Source organism: Canis lupus, chromosome 3 (genome assembly GCF_003254725.2).
Source record: "Canis lupus dingo isolate Sandy chromosome 3, ASM325472v2, whole genome shotgun sequence".
Lineage (NCBI taxonomy): Eukaryota > Metazoa > Chordata > Mammalia > Carnivora > Canidae > Canis > Canis lupus.
The window spans coordinates 82,161,135-82,180,779 of record NC_064245.1 but is presented as its reverse complement, the minus strand read 5'-3'; the positions used below and the strand labels follow the sequence as shown (position 1 = coordinate 82,180,779).

General features: G+C 33.6%; 1 long non-coding RNA gene across 1 annotated transcript; it reads right to left on the bottom strand.

The window, feature by feature from the left end:
• Positions 1–3,733: 3,733 nt before the first annotated feature.
• Positions 3,734–19,380, bottom strand: LOC112653067 (uncharacterized). Its single transcript, XR_003131907.3, has 3 exons — positions 19,160–19,380; positions 15,668–15,811; positions 3,734–3,899 (listed from the first exon to the last, which is right to left on the bottom strand). It is a non-coding gene; the product is annotated as an uncharacterized LOC112653067 (long non-coding RNA).
• Positions 19,381–19,645: the final 265 nt, after the last annotated feature.

The window sequence follows — 19,645 nt, the reverse complement described above, 5'->3', positions numbered from 1 at the left end:
TCATCTGATTCCCACTCTGCCTCATGTCAGTGGTGCCAAGCTGGTTGCTGCCTGAATCCCCACCTGACCCTAACAAGATAGTGTGAGTTAGATGGTGTCAACAGTACCCAACATAGAAATGAACATCTACCTTCCCTCATATCTGTGCACTACAACTAAACAGAATGGCTGCCTGCTAAAAAATAAATAAATAAATAAGCCCAGAATCTTACAACATGATACCCAAAGCATCCAATATAATCATAAATGACTCATCATGACAAGCACCAGTTCAATCACAACCTGAATGAGAAAGGAAATTCAGAAGTAACACTGAAATAATTCAAATGTTGGAATTATTTAACAAAGATTTTTAAAAAATGCTTCCATGGCAATTACAGATAGTCTTGAAAAAAAAAAAAGATATGAAAGTCTTAGCAAAGAATTAAAAAATTTAAAAAGGAGCCAGATGGAAATAATAGAAATGAAAAAAAAAAAGATAATGACCAAAAAAAATTTACTAGATGGGCTCCATAGCAGAGGGAGTTGACAAAGAATAGTAGCAGAGAATTTGAAGTTGGATCAGAATACTCCATCTGAAAAACAAAAATAACTTACAAAAATAAGAATAGTGCTTCAGGTACCTATAGGACAATAATAAAAATGGTAAATTTCATATTATTAGAGTCCCAGAAGTAAAGAAGGGAGAGGGAGCTAAAATATATTCAAAGAAATAACAGCTGAACACTTTCTGAATTTGGTAAAATACATAAATCTACAGATCCAAGAAGTTAAGTGAATACCAAATAGGATAAAATGAGCAACATCCATGCCAAAGTATATCAAAATTCAACTGGAGACAAATATTTTTTAAGGTTTTTGTTTTTATTTATTTGACAGAGAGAGCCAGAGAAAGAGCATAAGCAGGGGAGCAACAGAAGGAGAGGGAGAAGCAGATTATCTGCTCAGCAGGGATCCCAACATGGGATCCTGACCAGAGCAGAAAGCAGATGCTTAATTGACTGAGCCACCCAGGCATCCTGACAAAAACAAATTTTGGAAGTGGCCACAATGAAAGGGCCACTATACTATAGAGGAACACCAATTTAAATAACAGTGAATGTCTCCTATGAAACCACAGAGGACAGAAGGAAGTAGCATATATTTTTCAAGTACTAAGAGAAAAGAGGTGTCAAATCCATATTACTGTATCCAGTAAAAATATCCTTCAGTAATACAATAAAAATATTTTCACATAAAGGAAGACTTTTTAAAAGTATTTCTAGGAAAGCCACCTTTCAACAATGAGGAAAATAATTTTTCAAAACAAAGCAAATGATAAAAGGCTTGAATCTTCAGGGGGAAGAAAAAGATTAAAATGGTAAAAATAGGAGCAATTTAATAGATTACAGTTTTGGTGGGTTTTTAAAAACAGTTTTTGATGGTTGAAACAAGAATTATACTACTATATGATGTATTCAGTGCTTATAGCAACAACATTAAAGAGAATCATACTTAAAAAATGAGGACACCTCATTGGAAGTACATTTTCTGTATTTTCTTTGAAATGGTAAATTGTCAATGCCACTAGGACTGTGATAAGTTAGCACTAAATTTTTTTAATAATAAACAATATACTCAAATACATTTTAAATAAACAAAGGTAGAATCCTAAAAAAAAGTTTGAGAAAATAAGAAGGTAAGAAATGATTAGGAAAGCAACTAGAATTAGAAGAAGCAAACAAAAGAAAAAACATGAAATATCACACTTAAGTGGTATAAATAATTATCTGAAATCTTTATCAATAATTATCTAGCATAACAATAATGATCAAAGATATAAATGGTCTAAATACACCAACTAAAAGACAATTAGTTGGCAGTGGACCTGGTGTATAGGCTAAACAACATGTTCTGAAACTCACTTAAAATACAATGAAATAGGTTGAAAATAAAAAGAAAGAGAAAGAAAGAAGAAAGAAAGAAAGAAGAAAGAAAGAAAGAAAGAAAGAAGAAGAAAGAGAAAGAAAGAAAGAAAGAAAGAAAGAAAGAAAGAAAGAAAGAAAGAAAAAGAAATGTCATGAAAACATTACTTTTAAAAAAGCAAAACTGACTATCTAGATAAAATAGGCCTCAGAGTAAAAAAAATTTCTAGAAATAAAAAAAATTAGTAATGACTAAAGGATCAGTCTACTAAGAAAACATAATAATTTTAAATGTTCACACATGAAACAACAAAACCACCGATATAAAGCAAAATATGATAAACATGGAAGGAGAAATGGACAAATCCCACAATTATTGTTTGGTATTTCAACATGCCACTTTCAGTAATTTATAGAACTAATAGATAGAACATTAGTGAGGATATAGAACTGAGTGACATACCATCCAAAAAGATCTAATTGACACATACATAACTCTCCATTCCATAATAGTAATACACATTTCCAAAGATAGATCATACCCTGGACATAAAATATTTTTTCCAAAGATAGATCATACCCTTGACATAAAACAAAACTGAATACATTTAAAATAATTGAAATTGGAGATCCCTGGGTGGCTCAGTTGTTGACCACCTGCCTTCAGCCCAGAGCATGATCCTGGAGTCTTGGGATCAAGTCCAACGTTGGGCTCCCTGCATGGAGCCTGCTTCTCCCTCTACCTGTGTCTCTGCCTCTCTCTCTCTCTCTGTGTCTCTCATGAATAAATAAATAAATAAATAAATAAATAATAAATAATAAATTATATAAAAAATAATAGAAATTATACATGTTTATTCATGATCATAAAATAAGTAAACTAGAAATCGGTAATGTAAACACAACAGGAAATTCTACAAACACTTGAAATTTAAGCAACACAGTTCTACTAAATCCATAGATCAGAATGAGAGAACCAAAGTAAATAAAAAACACAGAGAACTGAATAAAAATATAAATAAATTAACTTATGTAGGATGACGTTAAAGCAGTGCCAAGAGGGGTATTTATTTATAGCACTAAAGACTTGTATTATAAAAGAGAAAGGTCTTAATATAAGTTTCTGTCTCAAGAAACTAGAGAAAAAAAGAGCAAAATAAATGCAAAGCAAACAAAGGAAAGAAAATAATAAAGATAATAGAAATCAATAAGAGTGAAATATAAAAGAGAATATCAATGAAACCAAAAACTGGTTCTTTGAAAAAATCAATTAAAAAAAAAAAAAACACAAACAAAAGCATAACTGACAAGGATAAAAAGAGAATAAAAGGAGAGAAGACACAAGTCACCAACATGGGGCATGAACAGGGTTATCACTCAGATCTACCATTCATGAAAGAATAGCAAGAGAACATTACAGATCATTTTACAATCATAATTGATAAATTAGACAAAACAGATCAATTATTATAATCTGAGGGCTCCATCCCACAGTGCCTCACATTAAATTGAGTTTAGCATTCAGTACATATCAACCTTGATTTTTTTTCTCAGCGATAATAGTTCTATCTCCTATGATATGCTGTGATTATAACATGAAAATATACATGTAGAGCACAGGACAGAGCATGAGATGGTGAAGGCTCAAGAATGGTTAGCTTTTGTTATGGTATCAATCCCACAAATACTTCTTGAGTGCTCACTGTCAGTCACTAGTCTAGGTGCTGGGAAAACTCAAGTGGATTTATTAGTCAGAATGCAATCAGGAGACAAAAATCACACCAGTTATTTGAACAGAGAGAATTTAATAGAAAGAATCATTACCTAGGGGGACCTGGGTGGCCCAGTTGGTGAAACATCTACCCTCCGCTCAGGTCAAGATCTGGGGGTCCTGGGATCAAACCCCACGACTGGTTCCCTGTTCCGTGGGGAGCCTGCTTCTCCCTCTCCCTCTGCTGCTCCGTCTGCTTGTGTTCTCTCTCCAATAAATAAAACCTAAAAAAAAAAAAAATCATTACTTATACAGAAGGTTATTAGCAGAAAAGGAAAGAAGAGAACATGGAAAGATCTTAGAGATAACTGCAGGATGGAGCTACCACTCATAGGGCTGAGAAAACCAAGGATGGAGATTGAAGTAATTAAAACAAGGAAGCTTTAGACCTCTGCAGGGGTGAAACTCCAATAAGTAGGGTGTAAGGGTTGTTGGCATTTTCTACACAATAAGGTTCTATAAGTTTCGGAAAAATGGTAAACCAGATTCAGCTACAACTGTGAGGAGAAACCGCTGTTATAAGGGTGAAGTAATTTTTATGGGGTGATACAAATTCAGGAATCCTACAAGAAGAAATAATCCCCTTTTCCCTCCTCTGGTCTTGCAGTCACTCTGTTAAAATATCTATTGTTAAGAGCTTAACAAAGAAGCTGCTTTTGGCAAAGCAGAAAGGTGTTTTGCAGAGTTCCTGCCCTAGCATTAAAATTTAGATTATAGTTTGGAGTTAGGAGACAAGATTATAATAACGAGCATAATCCGTTGTCGACTCAGTGTCCATACACACCCTCTTCACATAGTGGGCATACCGTAACCTCTACAATAACCATAAGTGTAACCATATCATAACCCAATGAAAATAATTCTTTATTTTTAAAGAAAAATAAAAGAGGAAAAACTACTAGAATTTGAAATCACAGCCCATCTCAAAGCACTCAAATTTCCTCTGTATTTTTATAAAACCTTGCATATACCCACTCCATAGCACCTCTTATGCTAATTAAAACTTATCAGTTTATTGTCTATCACTTTGATCAGATGGAGTGCTGTTTCGGAATGGACAGAGCAATCCATTGTGTTTCTCCAGAAATCGGAATGCTTTTTCATTGAAAGGACACAGTAAATGTTTGTGGTAAGAGTATAGGAATCCCACAGCCTGAGTAAGGCGTTATTTTGACAACTAAAAATCATGGCATGGTTACTTTTAGATAATTTTCAAAGAGCCATCTGTGTATTGATTTGTTTAATCATGAACATAACTTTAGAGTCTTAAGCACAGGGAATTGTGTCATGCTAAGCTTGGACGATGGTATCAAACCTCAACCATAAACCAAGCCTGACCAAGTCACTTCAGGAAGGCAGGTGACAGTCTTTTCATGGTAGGAAGGAGAGGGGGAAGACATTGGTACAGGAAGATACCACAGGCAGGGATATGGTCATCAAATCAGTAAACATACCTAGAATATGGTCAGGTCACTTGATTTGATGGAATTTAGAGACAAGCAATGCCACTGCTGAAAATCATTCTTTATTTTATTTATTTATTTTTTTTTTGAAAATCATTCTTTAATCAGGTATTGCACAGTATCTCTAGGCCTACTTCCTTTCAATTATAAAGACTGAAAAGTGAGTAGTTATGTTTTATGCAGAGGGCGCGCGCGCGTGTGTGTGTGTGTGTGTGTGTGTGGTGTGGTGTTTATTGATTCAGTTTCTCTTGGCTTCTCTCAGTAGGTGACCTACCGTCTTCAGATGGAACTGAGGCTCTTTGAGAACCTAGATAGAAGGAAAATAGTTGAGTCTTTGGAGCAATAACTTGGAAGTTTCACAAAATAACACAGACAGGTTCCGAGTACAGAGGGTAGTGTTAAACCCTGGTAGCTGATACCTAGAGAAAGAAAGAAGTATTTTCTCTCAGAGGTTTATACATGAAACACTGAAGAGCTCTAAGGGTATGAGACAGAACACATTAAAAGGCAGTTCCATGAAGATGTCTTTGCAATTGTTCGACTTCATTTCCCACAGTCTAGACAGTGATTTTGTTCTTGGAGATGGAGGAGTGTCTGTGAGAAAATTGGACGTTGATATGAGCCACAATGCTAGGTTGTGTTTTGGGCTCTCAGCTTTCAGAAAGAGACACATTATTTTCACTCATTCTTCCTTCAGTATTTATTGGTTACTGTTAAATCATCTCTTCTTTGCACTCAAGAGGCACCAGTGATTATTCAGGCTGCCCGAGGTATTTGGAGTTTTCAGTGAGGATACACTGAGGAAGGAAGCCCTATTATCTTATTTATCACTCCGGATAAGATATAATTGCTTCCTTCCATTGCTCTTGTGCTTTGCAGTTATTGTTATTTTATAATATATTTGTTCCGTTTTGTGTGTGTGTGCCTTCGCTGCTACTAATTCACTTTTTTATCTTTATTGTTCTTTTTCTGTTCATAGTTTCTATAATTCTATAGCTGGAAAAGCCTCAGCTGCATTTTGTAATATGCTTTCATTGCCTGGGTTTGGTTATGTAGGACCCTAGACTCAGGACTTATCACAAGTCCCGATGATCATTTTGTTTTTTGCAATTGTCTGTGCTATGATCCATCCATGAATCCTGTCAAGAATCTTGAATATCATTCCACAGTCATTGACACATTGGGTAACTCAAAAAGTCAACCTGCAACAGAAAGATCAAAGGAGACCAAACTGTGTCTAAATACACATTACATTTCCTGGACACCTTCCTAAGCGGTGTTGGCAATTACATGATCTAGATATCATGAATTAATGCCCTGAAACTTAACTTCCTCTTCTGTCTCTCTCTCTGTCTCTCTGTCTCTGTCTCTCTCCACCCCTCCCTCCACCCACACACTCAAACATACAGAAGCCACTGACATCTGTCCATTCTGGCATTAAAATCTAGGCCATGGCTTTCACCTATTAAACATAATTTCACTACCAAGCTCAGATGGGGTCACTGTGTGACACTGTGATGAGATGAGATGAAAGAAAAGCAGATCATTTCATGCTCATGTTTGATCATAGACAAAACCAGTAACTCACTATACACCACAAATATAACCAAGCATCCTCTTTCTAGACTCACAGAAGTGCTTGCTAATCCTTTACCAACAGAGCTTTAACTTACTGCATTTTTTCTGCCAACTGGATATAAATGACTAAGAAAACAAATGATAAAATTGTTCCATGTTTGTCAGTTGTCAGTCCAAAACAAAGCCATACTTCCTCGGATCTTCCCTAAAATCCCAGCCGAGATCTTATAACCAGTCCCTTCCAATATCTCCTTAAGCAGATGCCCAATACTCCTCCCACAGTGTTTAATCTCTCTTGCTGTAAGTACCAATCTGCTCAACTTTGTTTGACTGAGGACTAATGGGAAATTCTATCAGTCATTTTATTTTATTTTTATTTTTTTTTAAGATTTAATTTATTTATTCATGAGAGACACACAGAGAGAGGCAGAGACACAGGCATAGGGAGAAGCAGGCTCCATGCAGGAAGCCCGATGTGTGACTGGATCCCAGGACTCTGGGATCCCGCCCTGGGCCAAAGGCAGATGCTCAACCTCTGAGCCACCCAGGCATCCCCTATCAGTCATTTTAAACGATGGAGAGAGGGACCTGACATGATTTAAGTTTCCAAAAGCTCTCTTTGCCTGCTGGGTGAAGAAAGAACAACAGGGGTGAAAGAATGGAAGCATGACACAGGTTTTCAAGATGTGAGGGAGGCTTGGAATATGGTAATAGCGATAATGGAAAGAAATGGATGAATTTAGGCTGTATTTTAGAATAACTATTTTGGATAGAAGAGGGTTTTTTTTCTTTTTTCTTTTGTTAGATCTCAGATTTGGAGTATTGAAATAATCATATGTGTTCAGAGCATGAAATAGTATCCTTTATTCACTCAAGGTTTGTTTCTGGTTTCCTTAATCCTTATCCCCCACCCTCCCCAATCCACTCTCCACTGCCCCCAGTTCTAATTCATTGAGCAACACCTTTATTTGTTAGTTGGTGTTCTTGGAAAAGTATATTACTCTTTTCTTTGTGTATTCTTCTTTATTATGGTACTTATATACTTATTCTCCACTTAGTTTTTCCCTTACCAGTATATATTTACTCTTGTCATAGATTGTTTGGTTTAGTTAAATGCTTAACTGTTGTAAAGACCTTCAAGGTTTTTATCTACCACAATTGGCTTACTCACTGCCTCAAAGATGGAGAAACCAATAGTTTCCGCTGACCTACTATCACAAATAACATTGGGATTAGTAACCTTGTATGTGATTCTTTATTTTAATTTAATTTTCCTTTCTTTGACACAAGAATTACTAAGATGTACTTAAGCATACTTAATTTTACTATTAAGCATATAATTTGATGGAGTATTGTAAAACAACAGAAAAGAAAAAAAAAAACTATTGCTATGTTCAGAAGCATAAACAGAGCTCATGAAAATAATTTGGGCAGAAGAAGTTAGGCACTAAAGAATGTATCCTGTGTGAATCCATTTATATGAAGTACATGAATAGGCAATACTAGTTGACAGAGCTATAAATCAGGATGAATCAAGGTAGGTGTGAGGAAGAGAGAATATAATTCTTATGTCCATCAGGAACAGTACATGCAAATGAAACAGCAAAGGAATATTGCAGGAAATTGCCAAGCAGACAAAATAGATGGTGGTCTAATGGGAGAATAATGATGGAACTCAAGGGCACAAGCCAGCCACATAACAACCCAGAGTGGGGAGGTCAAGTTCTATTGCAATCAGGAAGCTTCTTATATGAATGCCACCAGGGAAAAAAAAAAAAAAAAAAAAAAAAAAAAAAAAAGATTTTTGTTGTGTGACCATTACAGAGAGCATAATAAGTAAGGAAGAGAGCCTGAGTAAATCTGGTGGGAATTATAAATGTCTACGGTTGATAAGAAGAGATGATCCCACATATATACCTGCTTATAAGGAAAAACCAGTGTCATTCATCATGTAGAAAAGATACTCAATAGGTAAAAGTTTTAATGAACTTCCTAAGGTTTACTTATAGTTTCCATTGAGTTGTATGACTTGAAAATCTGTTTAAAAAATCTGTTCAAATGGTCTAGGAAGTTCTACTAATATAGACCTATTAATACAAAATAATATTAATATCCTAGTTAAAAAGGAAAAAATACTCTAGAATTTTTTTTTTTTTTACTATCATGTTATCTGCTAGCAGGAGCCATCCTATATGAAATGGAAGTGACTAATCAGAAAATATCTTTTTTTTAATTATGTAAATTATAGAGAAGTAGAATTAAATGAGATCTCTAATTGTTAAAATAGAGTTTTCATATTTGGAAGGAAACTAGTAAATATTTATATCCACATTGAATATAATTTTGAAAACTCCTCATGTGATCTTAATCTCTGTTTTAAAAGCAATAATTATTTTTATTTAGACTTAAAGTGTTGTTTCATTTGATTTGATTTTGTTTTTACTCAAAGGAGTCATACAGATTTGCTGTTTTTATGTGCAAACCCCTTGACTCTTTAATTAGAATTTATTTTGCATTGGAGAGATTCCCTTTTTTCCCTGAATGAAGGGAAATAAGAACATTAAGACAATGAAGATACCTCACAGGGGAAAGACAAAATTTACCTATGGCTTTATTTATTAATCTGGTCTTTAAAGCAGTTATTTTGGGGAATCCCTGGGTGGCTCAGCGGTTTAGCACCTGCCTTCAACCCAGGACGTGATCCTGGGGTCCTGGGATCGAGTCCCACGTTGGGCTCCCTGCATGGAGCCTGCTTCTCCCTCTGCCTGTGTCTCTGCCTCTCTCTGTGTCTCTCATGAATAAATAAAATCTTAAAAAAAAATAAAGCAGTTATTTTATATTGATCTGCCACTGAATGCTGCCACTTGCATTTCCCCAAATAGAATATGCCATATAAAACCTACACACTGCTCACTGCCCTGCCCCACCAACCCCTCCAAGACCTCACTTATCTTTCAAACTTAAGGTTATGAATCACTTTTATGTAAAGCCTTCCTCATGATTACAGTTTTATAATTCCCTTTGACCCCACACTCCCCCCACCAAGCAGAATTGGCTGTTTCCTCTGCTTCAGTACTTTTGCTATATCACTTACTACTTTGAATTTGACTTCTCTTCCTTACTAGCCTAAGGGCTTCTTGTTTTTTTTTTTTTTTTTTTATTGAACAATGGGTGGGATATAATGTTATATTAGGTTCAGGTTTACAGCATACTACTTCAACAACAGACTAGAAGCTTTTTGAGGGTCAGGTGTTCTGAATCTGTGGTGCTTAGTTTTCTGGTTGGCATAAAAAAGCGTTATGTATATTTGTAAATCATGCATGATGGACTAGTCCTGGGCTATGTGCATATAAATTCTTTTCACTGAATGAACTGGCTAATTAGGATGTACAGAGTTAGCAACCTTATCATGAATGAGATATACCAGTCATTAAGATAATCAAAATATCTATCTCAGTACATTATAGCCTCCAGACAAAAACAAGGAATTGTAAATGGTGGATGTGATTGCACGCTTGAAAAAGACGAGTGTCTAGAACACACTTTATTAATTTTTTATAGCACACTTTAATTTGACAGAGGACTATCTGAAGTACATACAAACCAAAGAAAACTGTAAATGTTGGAGTATTATGCTGCTGGATTGAATCAAGCTTCTTACTTTTCCCCAAACAACATGAAAGTATTATTTTAATTTCCTAGATAACTACTTAAGAGTTTGGAGTATTAAAAAAAAAAATAAAGAAAAAAGAAACAAAAAAGAACTCAGGCTATTAAAATGAAGATTAAATGTTCAAACAAATATACATAAAATGTTTATTTTTAAGGTCTTGGCTGTTAAGTAGTGACTTTTTAAACATAAAAATTCATAGTAGGTATTTGGGAAAAAAATTCAGAATATATGGTCTAATTACTTGCTGGTATGTAGTGGTAGCATATGTGTGTCCATATAATCACCTATCGTTTCAACATTTAGGATATTTATATAAAGTATTTGTGCTTAGACACGTAAAATTTTGTTTACTACCTAACTGGTAAGTGGATTTATAAATATCTTTGCAGAGTTCAATGTGTTGAAATTACTAATCTTCATACTAGACATTTCAAAATTTGCATGTATAATTGCACATTCCTTCACGCAAATAAAAACTTAGTTTTTGCCCTCCTGGAAAAGGTATTTATGTATTTATCTATGCACACTTAACGTGTATGCAAACATTTGGATTTACATATATACATATTTATTGTGTTTATGCAACATTGGTTTATATAGTGCACTCTACACATTTTGCTTTTATTATGATAAATATTGTTATGCTTGATCTTTACCAATCTAAAGAAAAGTGTGTTTGTCATTTGTCCATGGTATTGGAACTTTTGAATATTCTGTTTCTTAAGATCATGGGAAGTGTTACTTAAGTGGATTTCAAAATATCATAACTTTGTTTTGGGAAGGCATTCAAATATCAAATATGTATTTTGCACATATATAACTTTTATAAAAAGGAACCTATTTTGGTTAGGATAAGTTAGGGGATTTTTAGGCCTGGACACCATTCATTCTCAGCTGTGTAAACAATATGAAGGGATGATACCAAAAAAATAAAATAAATAAATAAATAAAAGAAAGAAAGCCCTGTATATATTATGTATGACTGTGCATCCACACAGAATTTCCCACACACATATGCTGCCTGGGACATGGTATATGTCACAGCCATTTTATACGTGATTCTTCTTTCTAACTATAAAGGTTTGGTGTTGTCATAGTACATATTTAGCTTCTGAGATTGATGGATTGTTTCAGTGAACAAGATTATATAGCATTTTTTTTCTTATCTGAGTCAATGTTTTCCTCAATACCATGAAGTAAATTAAAATAAAGTGTTTAAATCTACTGCTTATGATAAAGAAGACCAAATCTCATTCTAATAAATATGAAATACAGCTTGTCATGTTCCTTTCACTCTGTAGAAATGCTACCACAAGGCTTTGCCAGTTAAGTCTAATATGTTGACATTTATTTTTGCTGCAATAAATGTTAGGATTATATTTTTGCATTAAATTCTGGCATTTTTAAAGATCACGATGACAAGTAATTTATTCCTCAAATCACTCTGGTTTGTTTTTACTTTTTGAATATGGATTTGGCCATGTGTCTCCAAGGCACAGTACAAAGCATATTTCATATGTTTTGCAACCTATTAGTTTGATTTAAATCCACTTTTTCCATCTGGATTTACGCAAGCCTTCCTTGATGTTATTTGCTCTGAATTATTGCCCAGAAATAATCACACTGAATCCAATTTTACACTGGCTGTGTGGCCTACCAAGTCTGTCACTGTAAAGCTTTAAGGCTTTTATAGTTTGTTTCAGTGAAGGCAATTCCTCAAATTTTCTGTATATGAATATATAATATGCTGTTTTGACATACATTTAAAATTTTTTCTCTACCTTTTTTTAAATATGGAATGAATATGATGACATATTTAAGAAACTACAATGGTTACAGAATCAGTGGAAAAAAAGCAATGTGTGAAACAATGTTTTTGCATATTCAAGATAAAATTCACATACAGTAGATTGGGTCAATCTTTATATGATTCGAATCAAAACCTTGAAGATAATAATTTAGTTCTGAAAGCACTGATGCAGTTCTTTTGCACCTTGAAGATTTATTTCTTTTAGTAATACAAGAGCTAAAGGAGAATGTAAATTTGAAATTCATCTTTTTTTAAAAACCATATTTTTAAAGGACTATCTTTCTCTAAGTTGAGTGAAGAGTGAAATAGAACATTTTTCAAAGTAGGTAATAAATCTAGATTATGCAGACATAAACCCTTGTCCTTTGTTTTTTCTGTCTCCCTGGTAGATAGTTTTGGTCTATATCCATCAGAGAAAAAGAAAGAAATGTCAATTGTCTACCTATATTTAGTCATTAACTTTCAATAACCTTATGAGAAAACCTGAAATTTTGAGTATGTAACAAATTATAGTAGAAAGCTAAATTCTTTTCAGCCTCATACAAAAGTCCAGAGAATTCTTATTGGTTAGTTTACATAAATAAATGTGTGGGTGGTTGCTCACACTTACACATCTGTAATTTGCATTCTCACCACTTATAAGAAAGTTCAGACTATTTAATATTTGCTAACTAGAACTACACAGTTGATAATCTTTCCTCTTTTGAATATAGGTACGTGATTTTTTTTTTCTATGATAAGCTTAGTTTCAGTCTCTTTTGCTGAATTAGAATCCAAATCTACACTGAAGAATTTTTTGAGGATTAATTTAAGTATTCTTTTTAAAATATCTATCAAGGAAGAGAAATATGAGGTTTAAAATGTTCTATTTTACAAATCCAAATTCTTTCTCTCTCATAAAATGGTTTGGTAAGGCAAAATACACAGCGATCCTCTGGATGCTTTAGAGAGGGATAAAACTTCATGCTATTGAGTTCAAATATATAAAGGCAAAGTGAAAGAGAAATGAGGTAATCATCCATTGGATTCTAGACTTAAAAGGACAGCTTTCAGCCAAACTATCTGGAAAATTAGAAAAATTTCCCTTTACCTTATTTAAACAATTAACTTAATCTTCTTCTTCATTTTTTTACTATAGATAAAAGTGCCTTTTTCTTTTAGATAATTATAGTTACATTGTTAGAAAACACCAGATAAATAGCTATTCTATTTATCACATACCATCTTTGAGATTATTATTTAAATCACTTTGCCTAAAAATACCCTTCTGTACGATGGAGAAAAATTGCTATATTCTTCACCTGAACTATTAAAGGAGTAACAAGGAATCGTAAATGAACCAGACATCATGGGAAACATTATATGAACTATAAATAATGTGTTATGCTTTACTTTGAAATGCAGACTTTTATGCAAATCCAAATTGTTATAATTATATAAAAATTGATACACAAATCTAACATTTAATGTTATAGTCAATGCTGATGAAATGACTAAGTCATTTTCATACTAAATATTTAAAACCTTAGACCATTTTTATGACATATACATGACTCATATATGTGAGTTGTTTTCAATTTTGGCCATTATGAATAATGCTGCTATGAACACAAGCATACAAGTTTTGTGTGGACTGTTTTCATTTATCTTGGATATGTATTAAAGAGTGAAATTGCTGGGTTATATAGCTACTCTATCTTTAACATTTGGAGGAACTGTCAAACTATTTCCCAATACAGCTGCACCATTTAACGTTCTTACCAACAGTGTATGAGGATCCTAATTTCTCCATATCTTTCACTCCACTTATTATCTAGTCTTTTTGATTATACACCTTCTAGTGTATGTGAAGTGGTGTTTTTGGTTTATATTTTGTAGCCCTGATAGATAAGACTGTTGAACACTTTTTCACATGCTTATTGGACATTTATACACCTACTTTGGAGAAATTTATAACCAAATGCTTTATCTATTTTTAAGATTACTTATCTTTTTATTATTGAGTTGTGTTTTTTATATGTTTTGAATCTAATCTGTTATCAGATATATGACTTAAAAATGTTCTGTCATTAGGTGTATGTGTTTATGTTTGCAATGATATTGTTTATATTACTGGTTTTTTAAATGGATTTAAATTTTTCCTTTTTTGTCTTGTACAATTGGTGTCATATCTAGGTAAGTTCTGGTAAACCTAGGTCAAGATTTACACTTGATCTTAGCCAAAAGCCCAAGAAGCTATTAGGTCAAGATTTATGCCTTTGTTTTCATCTAAGAAATTTATAGTTTTTATTTTAAAATTTATTTCTGTTGTCCATTTTGGTTTATTTTTAATGTTATGTATAAGAAAAACATGCAACTTTATTCTTTTGCATGTGAATAGCTAATACCACTATTTCCCTCCCTCCCATTTTTTCCCCATTGAGTTGTCTTGGCAGCCTATCCTTGTTGAAATCAATTGACCATAAATGTAAAAGTTTATTTCTGAATTATCAATTCTGTCCATTTGTTCATGACCATCCTCCTGCAGCACCACACTTTTTTGATTACTGTAGCTTTGTAGCAAATTTTGAAACTAAGAAATATTAGTTATTAAGCTTAGTTCTTTTGTAATATTTCTTGGTTATTCTTGGTTCCTCACATTTCTGTATGAATTTTAGCATGACTTGTTAATTTCTGAAAAACAACAAGAATAACAAAACTTCCAGTTGGATTGTGATAGGCATTGAGTTTAAAATGTGAATTAATTTGAGGAGATTTGTCATTTTTGCCAATATTAAGACATTCAGGGCAGAGAGGAATGAGATAATTAAAAATGGAAGCTTGCCCTAGCCAGGGAGAATCTGAAATTTGTAGAGAGAGAGCCCTGATTTGTTGGCTAACATTTCCCGGAGTACAGTTTCTATATCATTGACCTGAGGGAATGGGAGGGAGTGGGTTATGGTCAAATGCCATAGACTTTTGCTGTTTCTGAAATTTAGTAGGTTTTCTTGAATAATTATTTCTCCATTTGCTGTATGATCTTAGGAAAATTACATATATGTTAAATGGTTGTTTTTATTTGTTTTGCTTGGAGATATTGCTTGTGTGTATTAAAGAGTATATTTCATCAGTTTTGGTTGTTTTGCTGGGAAGATGGTCTACAATGACATCAAGCCACCATTCCAAAGTAAAATAACCGTATTAATTGCATAGGCATCAGAGTTGAAGCCAGTAGTTTAAAGAGTAAATGAAAATTTAAAAAGTAGATATATCTAATATAGACACGTTTAGCAGTTTGACTATGAAAGAAAGGAGAACAAGGAAATGCCACTTTTAGGAGCAGGGGAAATACAATATGGTTTCTGTTTAATTTTTTAATATAATAGTAACATAAGTATGTTTAAATGAGAAGAAAGAAAAAAAAATAAAAAAATTTAAAAAAATGATTAGAAAGATCCAGATACAAAACAAATTTAAGTAAATTCTTACATTTTTGGCCAAGTGATGAAGATGTGGGAAGCCAATGACTTCAGTTTTCTATGTGAATTGAGAGCTGGTGATAAGAAAGAAGTCTGAGTCTGCAGGTGGAATGTGGAGAAGGTCTGATTATCCACGTGGTCAGTGGGTTGGAACCTATCGGTAAAATGTAGTCAAACTGTTATGTATCTTTTATGTGCAGCTGACATTGATAGACATGGTTTCAGAGTAGCACCGATTTAAATATTTTATTTGCAAGCCCCAAACTCATTTGTTCTGTATTTTTTTGGAAACAGGATCTTCCCTCAGTTAGTAAAATGAAAGGAATTGTTTCTCCTATAACATTGAAGAAAAAACTTTGCATCAGAATTTATTTCCCCTAGATGCACAATTATATTAGATTGTTTTGGTGTAAGTTTTCACATAGACGTCTAAAATGCAGATTTAGTGTGGGTGATCATACATAGGTCACACTTAGTTAGGCATCTTTTCTACCATGGCAAACTCTCATTGCTGTAACACCTCTGGCAACACTATTCAAGGTCACAAACAAACTCTTTTCAACACTGACCTAGATATGAATTTTCAGTGTTTCACCATGTGGGTGAATTCATGACAATTGTTCCTGATAGCTGTAGAATTATAACAGCCACTAGAGAAAATATTTGTACTTCTTACCCCTCTCCTATTGTATTAAAGAATCAAATTAGTAACCACAGCTATCTTTGTTGCAATGACTGACAAGTAAAGGATTCAGTCTGGCAGTTGACAATTAATAAATTACATTTCTTCTTCTTCCTGAAGGCTTTAGGGACATGATATTTTCCTACTTTTTTACTAATTAAGAATGGGTAAATCTCTTAAGGCTTTGTGATTGGATTTGGTTTGGATAACGTTTGTTTGTCAAATTGATACATGGTATGACATGAATCAGAGCCGTCTAAATCTTTACACCTAACTGAATTAGCGCTTCTCTTATATCTAATGATCCCAGCCTGTCTTCCTCATTCTGTCACAAATTGAGTCATTATAACCCACTTTGGATTGTTCTATTCTAATCTCTGACCTTTTTTCTTTCAAATCTCACTTTAAGCTTAAATATTATTTCACTATTTTATAACTTGAAAATGAGATCACCCTAAGAAAGAAACTAACAACTTAATAATATAGAAGATCAATGACACGGAAATTCTTGATATGACTCAATAGCTGCTGGGAGGCAGTAAGTTTGGCATATTACCACATCTAAATAAAAGTACCATAATTAAGAGAAATTTGATGGGGAGGAAGGGGATTATGTAAATAACTTGGTCAATTGTAGAGGTATAAACCACTGAAATTGGAGGATATATGTTGGAAGTTTTGCTAATATCAATAATGTCTACTAGCATTTAAGTATCATTTACTTTGATCCAGGACCCTTTGGAAGATCTTTATAAGAATGACTTTGCACATGATACTCACAAAAGCCCCTAGGTAAATGTTTTCCCTTTAATCATACTTGACAGGCAAGAAATCACCACCTTGGGGATTTTAAGCATGGGCTCAATATTCAGAATGAGCAGATGGTGGAAAGTTCGATGAGATTGAATTCCAGAGCCTATCCCTAATCATATCCTGCTCTTGGTAAGGTGAATGATGGGGAGTAGAGACTCTGTTTCGTTATTCTAATCTGTGAAGATAGTATGGAGATATTTGTATTCCCAACTGCCTTGGATCAAATGAGAAATTGTACAAGAAAACATTTTACTGAAAGATATTGTAGCTTTGAATTTCTGTGGAGCAATTGAAACCATAAACTAAGCAAGTGTTACTTGTTAATACAGTAGACATGGCGCTGGTAGATCAAATGCTCTGAAGACAATAGGGAAATATCAGATAGTATAATGGCAAGAGTGTGAGAAATATGACCATGGTGATGAGTATGGAGTGTGAAGCAGTGGCCAAAATTCAAAGCCCAGGAGTGTGTTCATGAAGCCCGATAAATAATGAAGCCTGGAACTACCATGATTATTGCTATCTGTAGTTTCTTCTGAGGACACTGTCTCTTTTCAATTCTGCATATACTTAATTTATAAATGATGCAACTATCTGATGAGCGTACTGATACTTCCCTCTAAGGCTGTCAAATACCCACACAATTAGCTATGAATGAATTAGTAATGTTTCCAGTCAATGTTCTTTGCATGTTTGGGAGTTAAGGTCATTGCATTTTTCTTTATAATTATTCAGCCTTTATGCGTTAAGCTTCATATAGGCTTCATTAATATTTAAATTTTTGTCTGTATTACTATATTTTATTTCATTCCATTCCCCTGCTAGCTGTCAAATTATTTGAGGGTGCTATGAATTGAAATTATTTACTGGTATAAATCGAAAGAAAATACCTAGACCAATGCTTTTTAACCTTTTTTTACTCATGGCACACATGACAGATCTTTACATGATACCTGGAAAAAGTTGTTCCAGATTTTACAGCCTGGGATTGAAATAGTATCTGGGTAGATCACTACATTCTGGCCAGTGGGAACAGTGGCAGTATTCATTAGACAGAAGATTTAGTGAGTTGGAATGAACTAGAAATATACAGAGCCACTAACATGAAGGGGCCAAAATATAATGTTTTTATTTCTATAAAACTGAACATAACTTTGCATTGAGTGCCCTTTCCTGCTGATTAAAAAAAATCTTTTTTTTCACATTAAATTGTTCACTTCTGACTTAAAAGATAATTTATTTTGATTGATTTCAGCATGCCTAAGGAATTAACTTTTGTCTTAATTTTAGTGGAAAGTCTACTCAGGGGAAAAAATAAAACACCAAAAAACCAAAACCAAACAAACAAACAAACAAAAAACAAACAATTCTTATGTACCAAGGAAGTTGGCTTAACTCTGATATTAAACAAGGATACTACAAAAGAAAATTCATATGCCAACCAGTTTCATATAGTTATAAACAAAATCTAAATACACTGTGATTTATAGAAAGTGAGTAAGATCCATTGTATGAGGATTTGGGTTAAGTTCTTAAAGGAGTTTAATTAGCTTTAGGCAATCATTTGCACTTAGACATTTTTTTCATTAAAACAAAATCATTTTCGTGATGGTTATACCCCAAGTGCCTACCCTGAAACCATGAGACATTAGAATAGTCACATAAAAGAAAGAGTCATTTATTTCTTCATTTATTCAATAAATATTTTTTGTATATCTATTAGGTATAAGGCTTTGTTATTAAGTACTATATTATTCTAGACTTTGAGAACATTCTCAGTGAAAAAAACAGAAAATGACCCTATCTATATGGAACTGCATTATACTGATGTAAAATAAAAAGGAAAAATTAGAAATAAGAAATTACGTAGTGGATTAGAGAGTGTTGACTCCTAAGTAGAACATATAGAATAATCATGAAAAAAGTAAAGTTTGCTAGGCAGAAGGGGAGTGGAATTTTGGAGGATTGACAAAAATGTCTTACTGAAGATCAATATTGAAAACAGACCTGAGGAGTGCCTGGGTAGCTCAGTCAGTTAAATGTCCCAACTCTTGGTTTCAGCTCAGATCAGGATCTCATAGGTCATAGATCTGAGCCCCATGTCAGGCTCTGTGCTCAGTGGGGAGTCTACTTGAAGATTCTCTCCCTCTGTACCTTCCCCCACCTTGCTTTCTCCCTCTCAAATAAGCAAATTGATCAAAATAAATAAAGAAAAAAAAAGAAAAAAAGAAAAGAAGAAGAAAGAAAGAAAGAAAGAAAGAAGAAGAAAGAAAGAAAGAAAGAAAGAAAGAAAGAGAAGAAGGAAGGAAGGAAGGAAGGAGGAAGGAAGGAAGGAAGGAGGAAGGAAGGAGAGGAAGGAAGGAAGGAAGGAAGGAAGGAAGGAAGGAAGGAAGAAAGAACAGAAAGAAGAAAGAAAGAAAGAAAGAAAGAAAGAAAGACAGAAAGAAGATGAAAGAAAGAAAGATGAAACCATCTGAGATGAAGCTATGGTGC